Source organism: Xenopus tropicalis, chromosome 2, assembly GCF_000004195.4.
Source record: "Xenopus tropicalis strain Nigerian chromosome 2, UCB_Xtro_10.0, whole genome shotgun sequence".
NCBI classification, from domain to species: Eukaryota; Metazoa; Chordata; class Amphibia; order Anura; family Pipidae; genus Xenopus; species Xenopus tropicalis.
This window is the reverse complement of record NC_030678.2, coordinates 76,691,682-76,704,926: the sequence shown is the minus strand read 5'-3', so window position 1 is coordinate 76,704,926 and position 13,245 is coordinate 76,691,682. Positions and strand designations below refer to the sequence as shown.

General features: G+C 40.1%; 1 long non-coding RNA gene across 1 annotated transcript; it reads right to left on the bottom strand.

Moving 5' to 3' along the window:
* Positions 1 to 512: 512 nt before the first annotated feature.
* On the bottom strand, positions 513 to 4,667 carry LOC116408687. The gene is made up of 2 exons (XR_004221153.1): positions 4,019 to 4,667; positions 513 to 805 (listed from the first exon to the last, which is right to left on the bottom strand). It is a non-coding gene; the product is annotated as an uncharacterized LOC116408687 (long non-coding RNA).
* Positions 4,668 to 13,245: the final 8,578 nt, after the last annotated feature.

Here is a 13,245-nt window from a genome sequence, read left to right as displayed (position 1 = left end):
ACAGGTAATATAAAATCATCAGGTTTTGCAAAATTAAAATGATAACATTTAGATGGATGGCCGGTTAGACAAGTAATCCGGCGCTGCCCTTACTACTCTGCCCTTACTACTCGGACACAAGCTAGTGTGCAGGTATGTCAACAGAAATGGATGCCTAGGCTTATACTCGAGTCAATAAGTTTTTCCAGTTTTCTTAGGTAAAATTAGGTACCTCGGCTTATACTCGAGTACATACGGTATGTTCCCCCCCGGAACTGTCCGGGACACTGCACATGCTCAGTGTGGTCTGAGCAGCTGATTTTTCACCTGCCCAAGTAGAAATGGAGTAAAAGGAGAAGTAAAATTTGAATAATCAGCAAGTCCATTTAAAAAGACATCCCAAATAAAGGACATTAAAGGGTTCTTCTTACCTTTATTTCTCCCTGTAAAAATCTGCATTTGGTTGATTTCTTTCACAGATATCAAATATCTAGCCCATTGCAATTCTAGATAATGTAGCACACCATAAGACATTTGTTTCCAATAAAACACATTTATTTTAGCATACATTAGGGTATAAAGTTAATGAGTTAACTGCTGTCATCATCAGAGCTGTAAATAAATTGTATTTTTTGCACATTAGAGGGTAAACGCTGACCTAATTTCTGTTGCCTCTGTATAAAAATCAATGCAGTCAAATAACTTCCAACAGCAAACCCAGTAACAATCAGTACACAGATCACTGGCCAATTACATTGTGTCATGCTGTCAATATTTGGACAAGAGCACTTTCTTTCCGCAGTTTGTATCTCATCATGTTCATTACCTGCAAGAGAACAGAAGAAATATGCTAGAACACACTTGAAACAATGATACTGTTAACACGACAGAAAATTGGAGAACAAAATACAGACATACTGGCATTATTGCAATTGTTTGGCTCTTGCGTATTAACTGCATAAATCCTGTAACATACTATAAAACAACTTTGTCTTGGCTAGTGCATTTTAAACAGTGGAAGCAAATGTTTGTTTTTGGGTTACTGTGCATAAGCACTTTTGTACCATTGTACCTAACATTACACTCTATACTTCAGAGAGGGTTCAAAGCATCACAAAGGGTATATATTATACTATAAAGTGGGGTATTTACTATACATCAGTTGGGGGTCCCAAGGAAAGTTATGGCCAAAATGGGTTGCAGGGTCTGACTAGCATCCTTTCACTTGTCTGCTGGTTTCTCTCCCTGAAGTGGTGGTAATGGGAATTAAACTAGATAGCTTCAAGAAAGTAATAGCAAATACAGGGTTATTGAAAATTAGTGATGAGCGAATCTGTTCCGTTTTGCTTCGCCAAAAAATTCACAAATCTTTCAAAAGATCCACAAAACGGCGAAAAATTCACAAAACGGCGAAAATGTCGTGCGGCAAAAAAAATTGTTGCTCGCGGCTTTTATTTTGTTGCACGGCTATTCTTTTGTTGCCCGCGGCTATTATTTTGTCGCCCACGGCTATTATTTTGTCGCACAGCTATTATTTTGTCGCCCGCGGCTATTATTTTGTCGCACGGCTATGATTTTGTCACCCGGCTATTCTTTTGACGCCCGCAACTATTCTTTTTTGACACCAGTGACAATTTTTGGACGTGCTGCAAATTTTTCCACGGCAAATTTTTTCATCCGTTTCGCGAAACAATCCGCCAATGGCAAAATGTGGAAATTAGCCGCGAATCCATGCCTGGCGAAACATTTTGCCCATCACTATTGAAAATAGCTTTTAGCACAAAGATGATACAGGTCCAATTGTTATGAAGCCAGGAGAGACATTTTTTCCTTCTCTGAGGCAAACTGAAGAGGCTTCAGAAAGGTTTTTCACCTCCCTTTAGATTACCCTAACTATCAGTTAGTCTCATTTATACTAAAAGGTTAAACTTGCAAGATATGTATTTTTTCAATCTAAATTACTCTTACTGTGATATGTTATCTCTTACTGTGATATGTTATCTCTTTATTTTCTTTCTTAAGGTGGCCATACACGCACCGATATTATCGTACGAAACCTCGTTTCGTACGATAATCGGTGCATGTATGGCATGTCGGCGAGTCGACCGATATCGCAGGAAGCTGCTGATATCGGACGACTCGCCGATCGGACCAGTTTGAAAATTTTGATCGGGCGCCATAGAAGGCGCCTGACCAAAATTCTCCTTTCAGAGCTGAATCGGCAGAAGGAGGTAGAAATCCTATTGTTTCTACCTCCTTACCTGCCGATTCAGCCCTGAATGGTGTGTGGCGGACCTTACGATGTTTCGTGCGACCGATGGTCGTACGAAACATCGTCAGATCGCCACGTGTATGGCCACCTTAAGTTTTGTCTAATGCTTCATTTATAATATAACCAGTTTCCTGTTGTTTGTATCTTATTGCTGCTGCAGGGTAACCTCTACACGTGGTGTTTTCTGGGTGACTTTCTGATGATGAGTTGAATCCTAAACATATTTCTGGGCATTGCAGTCTGAAGTCCACCAATGCACATACTCATATTAAGCCCAATGTCACCTTCAAATAAAACATGTTATATAACATATATATATATAATCCATGTTGGGTGCCAAATGGCAATCATTCAGTCATCAATACAAAAACAAAAAAAACAAAAAAACAAAATCAGTGATTGCCTTTTGAGAGGTCTACTAAATTGGAAAATATAATCAAATATATAATTGGTTGTTATAGATCACTGAAAAGAAGTGCATCTACAGTATGTTCATATTGTGGCTCATTTATTTGATGCACCACAAAAAGCAAAAATAATTGCAACCATTTCTATGTTTATTTTATATATTTCTGTGGATTTTCTACACCTGGCCAAGTAAGGGGTAAAAAAAGAAAAAAGCAGGGCATGTAGTAACATATGTAAATTATACCCCGTTCAGGTAACCTTTAGCAGGCTGCCCTGAGGTGGCCTTCCAGATGCTGCCCCCCTCCCCCTACAAGGTAGGGGGTGGGGCTGCATTGCTGGCATTCTGCACTAGAAGAGCCAACTTCCAGGTTTAATAACCAGAATCTTGTCTCTTACCGGCTTATTGCCATCCCAGGTAACACGTGGAGTGGTGCTGCCTTAGGCAAATATCTCACCTTGCTTCATGATAGCAGTGCTCCAGAGCCTTAGCAAAGTATAATATGTCAAATATTAACCTTTATCCTTCTAAACATACTGGCCCAGTAAAAGTAGCCTTCTTTGGCAAAACATACCTACAAAATAAAAGATCCTTTCAGAGCCAATTTTTAGTTCAATCTGCAATTGGACTAAATTCAGATGCACATTGTGCCCAAATCATTTAAAATAATGGTTTCACTGGAACTACTATCAATTGTCTTTAAACCAAGAGACTATTGCACAATATTTATATATTTATATGACTTTGACAAAGGCTAGTGTGTTAGCAGAAACATCAGTCTGCTTGAATAAACACCGTTTTTTCTTCATAAGTCCTGTAAGTGTGGATCCTCTTCTTGCTGCATTTGTTAATCTACTTTGACCTGCAAATGTATCAGGCCAACGTTTCGGTCTCCTCCAAAGACCATTGTCAATATATACAGTGAGGAACATAAGTATTTGAACACCCTGCGATTTTGCAAGTTCTCCCACTTCTCTCCCTGTTGCAGTGTGTGCAAACCTGGTCAAGAACTACAGGAAACGTTTGACCTCTGTAATTGCAAACAAAGGCTTCTGTACCAAATATTAACACTTATTTTCTCAGGTGTTCAAATACTTATGTGCAGCAGTGCAATACAAATACATTCTTTAAAAATCATACAACGTGACTTCCTAAATTTTTTTTCAAATGCTGTCTCTCACAGTGGGAATGCACCTACAATGTGAATTTCAGACCCCTCCATGATTTCTAAGTGGGAGAACTTGCAAAATCGCAGGGTGTTCAAATACTTATGTTCCTCACTGTATATATATACATATATGTGTGTGTGCAATTAATACAATATTCTAAATTGCAAAATAAACACATTATCTAGTGCTTACCTCTGTCTTCACAAAAAGCATTTACAATTAAAATATACAGAAGCACTATTGCCCAGGTGTGTTCCATGACTAAAGGAATAAACAATCACTGTTTAAGTCTAACGTACAAGTCTCAGAGCCAAAAATTGTGGTAACTTGCTTCCAATGCCCTACTTCAGACAGGACCAGCCTTTAAAATGAAGGACATTAGGTTTACTTGATGAGAACCCTGTTTATATTGGTATCTTTTCCAAAGCTGAGCTTGACTTCAACCGTTTGTGGTACTTTTCTGTTAATTGACTTTGCTGCAGCACAAGGTGAATTTTCTGTTGGGTTGAACCATTTCAGTTGCAGCTATATGTGGAAGAGCTCACATCATGTTCAGTTATTTGGGTGATAAGTAAGAAGCTGCAGATGCCTAGTCAATTGTGAGAGATGACACCCCCTTGGAAAATTCTACCTTATCCAGTGTCCTGGAACTTCACTTTGTTTTTCCAAAATCGCTGTATTTTTAGAGCTTAAGTAGTCTGAAAATCTAGCCCTTAAAGCTATAAGTTATTCTTTCGCTTGTCAAAAAAAACATAGGGCAGATGTTATTTAATAATTACCAGAGGTATGGAACCTGTTATTCAGAATCCTCAGGACATGAGGTTTTCTAAATAATGTTTTTCAGCCAATCAGTATTACCGTATATACTCGAGTATAAGCCGACCCGAATATAAGCCGAGGTACCTAATTTTACCTAAGAAAACTGGAAAAACCTATTGACTCGAGTATAAGCCTAGGGTGTCACCAGTAGGGCTGGTGCGAGCGAGCCAGAACACGAAGCACAAGAAGTACAGCAGGATAATCTTGTTACACGATATTGCTTGAGAACTGATAATAGATAACTGACATAGATCCCCCCATTCTCAGCAGAAAGCATATTGACATTAACCTATTGCTGCTGTCTATATACTCGAGTTTTCACAAAGTCCACACTTAAATAGAGATCACCCAGTTGTTACCATATACTCAAAAGTCCAGTCCAACCCTGGAACTCATTTGCACTTTATACATACTATATATAGATATAAATCCTTATGGCAAGTACCTTGTTTGGAACATGCTGTGTGCCTGCTACTATTTACAGTTATTATCCTTAATAATAGGGCAGCTATTATTTATATTATTATTATGTATATTTCCATTTACAGCCCTGACTTTGGATATACAAACCCCAAAGATGCAGCCTCCTCCTACCATCTTGCCTCAGGATACACAAGTTATAGTTACAGCCCATCCCTCTAATACCATCTTGCCTTACTCTAAAGCCCCACACGCTGCACGGACAAAAACTCCTGCAAAAGTCGCAGTATTACTTACTGGCACCTGCGACTTAAAGTTCCCTCAGTCCCACTCTCTGCCTATGCCAGCTTCCCAGAACCGCCATTCTGCTAACTGTGCGCTCTTCTGCTGTGCTGGGCGCGCTTTTGCTCTGCTGGGCGCCGCAGTCGCGCCAGTGACGTCACGCACCCCCTTCAGTTACGCGCCCCCTTCAGTTACTCATGGCCTTATCTTACACCTTGTAAGATAAGGCCATGAGTAACTGAAGGGGGCGCGTGACGTCACTGGTGCGACTGCGGCGCCCAGCAGAGCAGAAGCGCGCCCAGCACAGCAGAAGAGCGCACAGTTAACAGGATGGCGGTTCTGGGAAGCTGGCATAGGCAGAGAGCCTATACTCGAGTATATACTCGAGTATATACGGTAATCTTAATATATCTTAGTTAGGATCAAGTACACAGTACACACTTTTATTATTACAGAGAAAGAGGAAATCATTTTTTAAATTTTAATTATTTGATTTACATGGAGTCTATAGGCCTTTCATGAATTTAGAGCTTTTTGGATAACGAATCCTATACCTGTACTTGTTGTTTGTGATTTTTACCAAATAGTAAATGTCTCATTTAAATTCAAATTTAGTATATTGTAGTTTGAAGGACTACAATATATATATTATATATTTATATTAATTTTTAATTGGTACAGGTATGGGATCCCTTATCCAGAAACCCATTATCCAGAAAGTTCCGAATTACTGAAAGGCCATCTCCCATAGACTTCATTATAAGCAAATAAATCTAATTTTTAGATCCAAGTTACGAAAAGATCCCTTATCCAGAAAACCCCAGGTCCCAAGCATTCTGGATAACAGGTCCCATACCTGTATTAGTAATTGCCTTTTTCCACATTGCAGTTTACAATGCTGTTTGGTTGTCAGGGTCTTAGACCCCAGTAAGCAAAAAATCAATCCTGTATGACAGTGCTGTCCAACTGGCGGCCCGCGGGCCGCATGCAGCCCGCGACCCCCCTCTGTGTGGCCCCCCACCTGTCTGGCTGCTTTGATGGCTTACTCTTGTGTAAGCTCTAAATGGTATCAGTACTGTGATTAACTGCCCCCCTGCATGGTTTTCACCTCAGATTCAGGCTGTAATCCCCCTGTATTGTTTAAATATGTAATCCCCTGTGTTGTTCACACCTTTTAATCTCTGCATTGTTCACCCCCTGCAGTGTTCACACCTCAGGCTCAGGCTGTAATCACCCACATTGTTCCCCTGTTCACACCTCAGGAGCAGTAGAAACCCACAAATAATCCCTGCACACTACAAAAAGAACATGTACTGAGGTGGTATATTTTTTAATATATAGTTATTGTGCAGACTGTAGGAGCAGTGCCAGCATTGTGTCACTGTAGGCTGCCTGTGTGTGCCATACACACACAGGCAGCATAGGGCAAGCAGAGTATGGCACACACAGGCAGGGTAGGGAAGGCAGAGTATGGCACACACAGGCAGAGTATGGCACACACAGGCAGAGTATGGCACACACAGGCAGAGTATGGCACAAACCAGCCAAGAATGGCAAGCACAGTGAAAGTATGGCACACGCAGGCAGGGTAGGGAAGGCAGAGTATGGCACACACAGGCAGGGTAGGGCAGGCAGAGTATGGCACACACACAGACCAAGTATGGCACAAACCAGCCAAGAATGGCACACACAGTGAATGTATGGCACACACAGGCAGGGTAGGGAAGGCAGAGTATGGCACACACAGGCAGAGTATGGCACACACAGGCAGAGTATGGCACACACAGGCAGAGTATGGCACAAACCAGCCAAGAATGGCAAGCACAGTGAAAGTATGGCACACGCAGGCAGGGTAGGGAAGGCAGAGTATGGCACACACAGGCAGGGTAGGGCAGGCAGAGTATGGCACACACACAGACCAAGTATGGCACAAACCAGCCAAGAATGGCACACACAGTGAATGTATGGCACACACAGGCAGGGTAGGGAAGGCAGAGTATGGCACACACAGGCAGGGTAGGGAAGGCAGAGTATGGCACACACAGGCAGGGTAGGGAAGGCAGAGTATGGCAGGTTTTTGCTGTACTACAACCATTAATATGGGTATAGTCATGTGATAACATGGGTGTGGTTTCAAGTGGGTGCGGTTTCAAAAAGGGGAGTGGTCAAAACTGGCTTCCATTATCGGCCCTCCACCATGTAGGTCAGAAAAATTCCGGCCCTCGGTACAACAGAAGTTGGACAGCACTGCTGTATGAGGATATAAAAAGATTTAACCTTATTTTAAACAATGATGAAGTATGGGGCAATTAATAAAACAGAATGATACCTGCAAATTTGGATACAAGCAAGTTATCTGGCCAACTAGAATTGATCAGAATGACTTTCTGACTAACATAGTCAATTTTAAGTAACAGTGTAGTTCATTTAAAGGTCCAGTTGCCATCTAAACTCTGGTTGAGTACTTTTGCAGTAGGTGAAAGGACAGACACTATAGGGCCCCTACAGGCCATGTACATACTTATAAAAGCCTATGCACATTTGACCTCATACTGTTCAGTAGACCCATTGAATGCATATTTAGGATGTTTTATCTTGGTACCTAATGGAGGTAGTGGCTGCTGACATGAAGAGTGGACAGAAAGTTTTAGAAATTATAAAAATAATTTTCATTTTTCTTGGCCACTTCATGTCATCAAAAACATACAAGGGTGCATTCCCTTACCCTGTGTCACGATCGGTATCCCAAAACTCAGAACAGACTCCACGGATCCGGTCTCGGCTCACGCTTCTGCCTATAACCACCGCCTTTCACGTCGGGAGGAGCCCTTCGCTACTCGGATGCCGCCAGGACTTGTTGTGAGAGACCCGAGGAGAGAGTTCTGAGCAGGCACGGGAACCAATCGTATGACAGGAAGGTGGGGGAACACTTAGCGTAGTCAGGACGGGCCAGGGTCAGCAACAATCGGGCAATGCAGTACAAAATCAGGATCCAGTAGAATGGTCGGTTCAGGCAGCAGGCAAGAATAGTCAGGAACAAGCAAAGTCAATACAGGCAGCAAACAAGAGAAGGTCAGGTACAGACTAAGGTCAAAACACCGCAGGAACACAAGAGAAACACACCCAGGAACTTACAGGAAGCAGAACCTACGTTGGGCAATGATTTCAAGCTAGAAGCGCCTTAAATATGTGAATTTGGCGCCATTGTGACGTCATATGCGTGCGCCGAGCGTAAACTCGCGTGCGCATGCGTAGAGGCGCCGGACGCGAGCGCGCATGCGCACAAGGGAAAAAGATTTAAAGGGCCGCGCGTCGTGCGCGCCTGGAGAGAACCGGCGGGCGTCCCCGCAACGGAGGAGGAGCCATTAGAGAAAAGGACAGTGGATGTGAAGGAGAAGTCCTGAGACATGAGCAGCTGTCAACAAATTTAGGTTCTCTTCCACCTATTAAAGAATGGGAAAAAACTTTAATCAGTTAATGACTCCTGGTAACATACGGTTTCTCTATATAAGAGACTACTGAGGGGTTTCCATTTTTCATTTCAGAGACAAGCACTTAAGTAGGAGGGCAAAGGCTAACAGGGGAGTTCCATTTTTGAAGATTTGGAATGAGAGGCACTTATATGATCTGACAGTATGTGAGCAGGAAACAAACATAGTTTTGGAAGGCACACCACAACTACTAGAACAAAACTACTATCTTTAAAAAGAAAAAAGGAAAGGGTGCAAATAAGAATCTGCTTCCCAAACCCACATAGGGGCAAACAGAATAGAGCATTATATGTTAAACATATCATCTGCTGTTCTTTTTTTCTGATGCTTAAATAGGTGTGCATTGAGCAACTGACTGATAAATGTGAGCAGGGAACCCTACCATATGGTTTTGCTGACATGAAGTGTGATTTCTTTATTTTATTTAAAAGTCTAAATCTGGGGAATTACACAAAAATTAAAGCATATTTTAAAACAATTTATAGTTTTCTGGGTTAATCTAAAAGTACCCCCAGGAAATAGCCCTCAGCTGAAACAGCACAAAATTTGTGACATTTCTGACAGTGAAACTATTAAGTGTTAAGGCACCTCCCAGACTGTAAGTTTAGGCTTGCTTGTATAGCTTTATCTTTAAATATTTTCTTTACCATTCTTAAATTATGTTCACGCATATAGTTAATTACAAAAGTCAAAGTTTATGTCTCAGCTTGCCTGCACAGCACAATTTCACATGTAAAGATTCATGTTGTTTAGTCTTAGGTGTACAGGTGGGTACATGAATATTTACTAAGGATGGGTACAGCCTCTGGGAATTTAAGGTGCATAAATAGCTTTTGAGCTTCTTATTCTCACATTCAGCCTGTTCTTTGCCAGATGCCTTTTTGTTTTCTGTGCACTTTTCTATCTTATGTTTGTTTGTTTTAAGCTGGTAATGACACTGCTTGGGGCTAATGAGAGTTAAGAAAATTCCCTGACGATTTATTGTGAAAAGGGCTTGGTTCTTTCAGGGGGCAGCTAATCCTTTTGAATGCATGATAGCCCAAAGATACTAGAATATTTAGTGAGAATGTGGAGAGAAGAGGCCATTGTTTACACCTTAAGCATAATACAGGCATAGGATCTGTAATCCGGAAGCCCATTATCCATAAAGTTCTGAATTATGGGAAGGACATTTCCCATAGACATCATTTTAATCAAATAATTTACAATTTTAAAAATGACTTTATTTTTCTCTGTAATAAAAAAACAGTACCTTGTACTTGATACTAACTAAGATAGAATAAAACAATCCTATTGGATTTATAAATGTTTAAATTATTTTTTTTTAGATTTAAGGGATGAAGATCCTAAATTTGGAAAGACCCATTATCTGGAGAACCCCAGGTCCCGAGCATTCTGGATAACAAGTCTTGTATCTATACATTTCTATATTGTATAGGTTTAGACTGAAGTGTTCTCTTAAAGCCTATGCCTATATTTGAAACCTTAACGTTAAATAAGAAGAAAAAATTTGCATTTATAATAACATGAGATTAAGTTTACTTAATGTAATAATTCCATGGCATTTTGAATGCATTTATGTTGATTGGAAATTTCCTGATACTCAGATATATACATATCTTTTTTATTAATCTTTACTCAAAGTTATTGAGTAGTTCCTTCGCATATTTTGAACTGTTTCCTACTATTCCTTAGAGAAACACCAAGGAGACAGGCAAAGGTTTACATGACCATCAGTTGCTCCAAAGGGAATTTAAAGGAATACTGTCATGGGAAAACATGTTTTTTTCCAGGACACATCAGTTAATAGAGCTTTTCCAGCAGAATCCTGCACTGAAATCCATTTTTCAAAAACACAGATTTTTTTTTATTTATTTTTATTTCATTTTGAAATTTCACATGGGGCAAGCGATCTTCTTCATTTCCCAGGGTGCCACAGCCATGTGACCCGCGCTGATAAACTTCAGTCACACTTTACTGCTGCGCTGCAAGTTGGCGTGATATCACCCCCTCCCAGCAGCCGATCAGCAGAACAATGGGAAGGTAGCAAGATAGCAGTTCCCAGTAGATATCAGAATAGTACTCAATAGTAAGAAATCCAAGTCCAGCTTGGAACTGTTATGTGGGAGTAGGAGAAACAATAGATTATCTGAAAGCAGTTCTAGTTTCTGAATGTAGCTGCTTTATTTAAAAGACAATACTTAAAAAATACAAGACCCTGTAAGAACACTGAAATAAGAAAGCTTAATATGATCTTTTTGCAATCTTTAACAAGTGATTTTGCCTCCATGTGACACATCCATACCCATTATAAAAGCATTTAAAAATCCTAGCTGTCAATCATATATTGCCTGCCCCACATCTATGCCTAAGGCATAGAGGCGGGGCAGACACTTACTTTCACTTTGAATTCAGAACTTCTTAGATGTTGCTGCTCTCCTCACATTCCCCCTCCCTCCTCACCATGTAATTTTGTAACCATCGCACAGGCATGAGCATCAGGTCCCCCCATACTGGCACAGAAACAAGATTTTGGAAAGATACAAAGCTTGCCTTAATAACAGTGTCCACAAAATGGCACCTGCTTATTTGATGTGACTGTAATTCCAGGACTGAAGGAAACACATTTTATAAGTAATGTAAATCTTAAGTGAAGTTTATTTTGCTTAACAAACACATTAGAAATGAATTTCAAATTATTTCTTAGGGTGACAGGTCCTCTTTAATACTATTGTAAAGTGGTTATAGTTTCACTACAAGCTCTGTATGTTCTTCCACATTGATGTTCCTAGTGTTGCATCACCAACCCTGCATTACAAGCTAATTATGCTCTGCATGCAACCCTGATATACCCAAAGCTGAATGAAGAATGTAGATTTACATTTTAATGTCCTAAACTTGTCTTGGCAGGATGGGCACTCCACTGAGGAATCTTAACATCTTCTGTTCCATGTGGAGAAGTTCCAGGTGAATAGAACTATTAAAAGGGGAAAGCTCCAAATCCTATAATTAGAGCGCAGAATTTTTTTTTACAGTCGATATATTTAGTCCATAAATACAAAATAGGGATGTCCATTGATGGTAAGTCCATATGAAAAAAGACAATGTGGGTAATGAGGTAATTTCCATTAATATTTCAATCCATATTGCATTTTTGCACCAATTATAACTGCAAAATAATACACAAATATATAATTAATATTACTATTGTTATTATTATTAGTAGTAGTGTCATCAAATGTATTAGTAATTGTAACCAATTGAATAAATTAAGTATAGGCAATTAATATCAGATAGCAATGATTTTATCCGCTAGTTCATACATAAACCTTGCACATGCAATAACTGGCAAAAGCATATTTGTATGGCCAAAATCTGCAAGATAGAAGTGATTGCACTTTAGCAAACCAGCTATGGAGTTTTTTTTTGTCTATTGTTTGAGTGCAAGACTTTGTTTCATTATGTCACACTTTTTTAAACAGATGAGATAGAAATCAAAGATAATTTAAGTCACCAGTTTGAACATGTATGGTCTAAACTTAGTAAATGATGGTCTACCGTGATCGGTATCTGGGATGGTTTGAATACCAATTAGACAGGCTGCAAATTCTCATTTGACATGACCAGTGGGTCTGCTCAATGACTGAGATGCAGTGCAGGTAAAGTGCACAAGTATGTCTTATAAAAATAAAAATAAGGACATGAGTAAATGGGGAGGCATTTGTCAGTGGGAGAGGGTGAACATGATCCTGTTTCACATCTGAATTTGTGTTTTATGTGTAAAGTTTATTGTGCAAATTTCGGAAACATAGAACTCTTCAGCTGCTGCTGAATTACAACAGTTGGAGAGCAATGAGAAGCAGATTACACATATATATTATAGAAAGAAACAAAAATGTTATTCGAAGTGAGTGTCATGAAAACTGAAAGGTGCCCTTTTTCCACCTGAGGGAGGTCCCAGAAAGCAGAACTCTTGCCTAGAAGATATGTGTGCTGCATGCATCTACACCTCTGAAATATCTCCTTGAAAAGTAATCTCTCAATAACTCGATAAACAGCACCTTAACTACTACGCAAACACCCATGTGATCATGAAAGTAGTCATTCTGATCTGGCAGCTTTATTGGCTTCTTTGCCCACCAGTCAGAGAATAATCCCCGGAACACAGAACCATTACAGAAAAGGAAGGAGACTTGCTGGCCTAGCCCATGTCCTTAAAGAAAAACGAGCGCACCCTTTTTTTGACATGCACAACCTTTTCTACATAAAGTGGGTGTGCAGCCAATTCAGACTGCAGCTGTAACCACAAATATTTGCGTACAATTTTAAATTCCTATTTACCAAGCGCACTACGCGGGAGAAACGATCAGCGTGGCTCACGCACTACAAACCACCCTATCCTACCTA